This window comes from Stegastes partitus, unplaced genomic scaffold (genome assembly GCF_000690725.1).
Source record: "Stegastes partitus isolate 25-593 unplaced genomic scaffold, Stegastes_partitus-1.0.2 Scaffold732, whole genome shotgun sequence".
Classification (NCBI taxonomy): domain Eukaryota; kingdom Metazoa; phylum Chordata; class Actinopteri; family Pomacentridae; genus Stegastes; species Stegastes partitus.
In genome coordinates, this window is record NW_007578463.1 from 191,701 (window position 1) to 195,490 (window position 3,790).

Genomic DNA, 3,790 nt, shown 5'->3' on the forward strand with positions numbered 1-3,790 from the left:
ATTCAGCCCTTCCCGCTGAACTCAAACAGCGTTTTGGTGAATAAATCATAAAATTTAGAGCCCCATTAATGTTAATTTTATCACACAATTATTCATATCAGCACTGGTTTGTGCAGGAGAGAAAAAAAAAAAAAAGGCTGTCAAAGCCTTGCTTTCAGACAAGTGAACAGCTCCGCATTATGTTCCAGCGAGGTTTAGCAACCAAATTAAAGAGACACAGATACAATGAGCACCAAGGCATCTGGCGCTACATAATGTCTGTAGAAATCATTTTCCCTCCAAGCTGTCTCTTCATTGTCTGCCGCTGACACAAATTTCTGATTCCATTGTGGAGCCGAAAACTGGTTGAAAATTGGTAAAAGCAGAAGCAAATTAGATGCTGCCGAGCATTACGTCGACTACAACAGAGCAGATAAATGGATGGCATTGATGATTTGAGTGAGCCATCGGTGTCATCAAACGTACCTGTGTGTGCAGCGCGCCGAGGCGAGGCGAGGCGAGGCAGGCCGCCGCCGCTGCATAAAGCACAGACTCTGATAGTCATTTGCTTTGTCGCCGCGTTGCTGCGCCGCCACAATTTTATGATCTGGCAGCCTTGGATGAATCCGCTATCATTAAACCGGGCCCGCGACAACAATAGCGCACGGGGACTGACAATAACCAAATAACACATGAGTGAGAAAACACGGGCTTTTTCGTGAAAGCAAGTCATTTCAATAACTGTCAGATTTCTGGTGGCACATCAGAACCGAACAAATGTGTCTTTTGTCAGCGTTGTCAGCGTCTTTGTTTCCTGACAGTGTCTTTATCTGACTGATCCAAACATGTCGTCTAGGTATGCGTTCGTATTCATCAAGGCCCGGCTGACATATTTTCTCCCTGCTCTATCTGCGAGGCTCCAGAGTCATAATAGAGTTTTCTTTTCCCCTCCGTTCCCTCGTGGCGGCTTTTCTTATTTAGTTATTCAATTACAAAGAATAAAACATGGAATTAGAAATTTCCAGGGCTCCCTTTTTCCTCCGCCGCACGGTCCGTTTTGATTCCTCACAATTTCACGCTTTGTGGAATTTTTCAGTCACGAGTTAATTAATCAGGTAGCGACGCCGCGGTTAGCGTATCTCGGGACTAAATGACCCGTATTTGGCACAAAGAAAAACTTCACTCGGAGGCAGCTGCAGGAGGAAAAAAAAAAAGCGGCGCCCGGAAGCCTGGCCCTTAGTGTTCAGCAGCAGTGGTCCTTGTTTCATCTCTGGGCGGCTTTTAACGAGATAAACCCTCCACTGACAGTGACCTGAGATGAAAGTAGGAGACGAAAAGCCAGCCAGAGTTCAGGGAAAGTTCTCCAGCGCCCCACCTTCCCTCCCACTCACCCCGCCTTAAAGCCCTCTCAACCCCCCGGCCCCGGCGCTGCTGAGCGCTGGGAGGGGAGTGGGTAGGGCGGCCCAGTGTGGCGGAGGCGGCGGCGGCGGCGGCGGACTAGAAAAGTTCCCTTCGCCTCTATTACAACTTTGTGGTTGATCCCACAAGGAGGCCTCGCTAGGTGCTAAAGATTCTGGGATTGACGGCTCTAATCTCGCCGACTGTCTCCGTCTCACTCGAACTTGGCCTCTCCTTTTGTTCTTTAAGCCCCTGGATTCTCCCGTTCCTACAACTCTATTTGGACGCAGGGATGGTTTCTGCCGAGGGGAGGGGAGGGTTGAGGATGCTGCTGCAGCGGCGGGTGAGGCAGGTTGAACATCCTCTAAAGGAACAGGCTGCTGCTATCATCCTGTTGACCCGTGTGAGCCGGGGCTTTGATCAGCTGGCCTGACAGACCAGAAGGTAACAAACCACAGCACGAGATTAAGCTTTAAAATATTAAAATTAACTCTGATTGCATAATCAGAGGTGGGATTCTTTGGTAATGTCAGTGCTATTCTCGGATTTAGAATCAATTCTCAGTTCGAAACGCGTCTTAAAAAGAAAGAGGGCAGCGATACTTCAGCACTTAATCAACTTCACTGTGTGCTTAATCACCGACTCCTGCCGGGCGAATGAAATATATCTGACAAAAAAAAATGAAGACAAGAGCGTGTGAGAGTGTGAAGCTTTGAGGTTTAAGCAAAGCACCCAGTGTGGACAAAATATTCTGGAAAAAAATGTGATTAAAAATGTCAGAATGCTCTGAGAAAGTAATGGCAAGTATCTGTAAACTAATTAGCTGATTTAATTACAGCAAAAGAAATATAAACAGTTTGCAAAACAAAAATAACATTATACTTTAGATTAATCAATTTATTGGTAAAAGAGTCAATAGGTTAATCTACAGAAGTGCAGTAGTTTGTTGTAAAAATTGATAAAATATTGAAAATGTTAAATTCCGTTTTACTTTTGATGTCACCTTCATGGTTTTATGTCTTGATCGTGACATCATATATGTCGTATGCAACTACAATATTTACATCCCTGTTTGTGTTGGCTCCGCTCTAAACTCAGAGACCAAACAGATATGACTGAACGGCACCACGAACTGCAGAACAACCCTTAAACATCATAATGTACATAAAGCACGTACTGCACTTTCATGAAACTGCATTTTCGTGCATTTAATCTGAAGAGCCGCACTGACGTCGGCGTGAACATGCACTCCGGAGAGGTCATGTTTGCCATTATTTAAACCATGTAACAGGCAGCACCTCATTAACAGCGTTGGAGGAGTCGGATAAAAGGGCTGCTAATGAATACGTCCCCTGCTGCTCAAATCAACATATGGGCGAATGACAGTAAATCCTGACCCCGTCTTACTAACCCTTTGTTCGCTGCGTATTCATGAGCGCGCGAAGCCGTGGGATTTATTACGGCCGCGCTGATCCCCTCTCCCCGGCAGACAGCCTGTTTGTTTAGCAGACAGGAAACCTTGGCGAGCGGCGGCGCTCAAGTGGACACCGGGTTGCCAGGGTGACACATTAATGACCGCTCATTTCCACTGAGCGGCGAGGGCGGCCTCCCGCCGAGCCTCTCCTACTGGGAGTGTTGGAGTGTTGCGTGGTAAGTGTCTGCGAGCATCGGCCAAATCACCGGACATCCCCTCGCCTTTACAAGCACCGACGCCGGCGACTCATCTAGAGGCAGGAAGCTGAACTCAGCCTCTGAATATGCGGCTTAGCGTCTCCATACAGCTCACCGGGAAACATCCCGGCCAGCCGGTGAAAATTACACCAATTCTGCAGCACTCGTCTAAGTGCGGGTAACGACTATACTGAAGCATCACTGCTTGTTTTTAGGCGAACCCGCTGGTCAGACTGTTTGTAACCAGCTGCAGAGAACTGGAAGGTGACCCTGACATGCAAGATGGATGAGGTGCAACAGATAGAGCACTGTGGGGGCAACAACATTACATTTACCCCTCTGAGCCCTAAAACCTGCCAGCTGGTTTAAAAGTCATGATATATTTTATTATTTTTTATTTCTACAGCCCTCACAGATCGTACAAAGAAATATACATTTAATGGAATTAGCCAGTAATTTTTGTATTTTACTGTCTTTTTTATTTACGCATCTTTTGTGTCAGTTTTGTGTCTTTTTACATGTTTAAGTAACTTTTTGCCTTTTTGCAAGTTTTTGTGTCGTTTTCACATATTATTGTGTCATTTTGTGTCATTTTTCTATCATTTTAGCATCTTTTACTGTCGTTTTTGTGTCTTGTGTGTCATTTTGGAACCTTTTGACTTGTTTTTACATAATTTTCTATAACTTTTGTGTCTTTTTGTTTAATTTTAACATCTTTTGTGTCAGTTTTGTGTCTTTTTAC